Raw genomic sequence first — 464 nt, forward strand, 5'->3', positions numbered from 1 at the left:
GGTTCAACAAAAAACAAGACCGTTATTAAATTAATCCAACATTAGTCTTACCCAGCCAATATCAATTATGCATAAGAACGATATACAAAGATTTCCTATATCCTATTTTCAAAATTTTCTCACTCATGATGAAATAATAAAGGCACTTAAACACTATGCCCCAGATCCTTAAACTTTTCTAACTGATTTCTTGATTTTCTTACTTTCTTTCTTTACTTCTTTCTTTCTTTCTTCTTTTTTTTGTTATGGATTTTGTCCATTTGTTGCTGTTGTTGTTAGTTGTTTTAGGAATTTATTTGCAATCGCTTTTTGCTAATTTCAATAAAGGCCTTAGATCAACTGTCCTGACCCAAGGTCAACACTTCACATCTTCCAGCTTTTAAGATGAGACAAAAGAAAAAGGACAGAAATCTGGAGTCCCATAAATCCTGTGTTTCCAGATGGCTGTATTTTTTTCCAACAAA

This window comes from Cebus imitator, unplaced genomic scaffold (assembly GCF_001604975.1).
Source record: "Cebus imitator isolate Cc_AM_T3 unplaced genomic scaffold, Cebus_imitator-1.0 Scaffold628, whole genome shotgun sequence".
In the NCBI taxonomy this organism is placed as follows: domain Eukaryota; kingdom Metazoa; phylum Chordata; class Mammalia; order Primates; family Cebidae; genus Cebus; species Cebus imitator.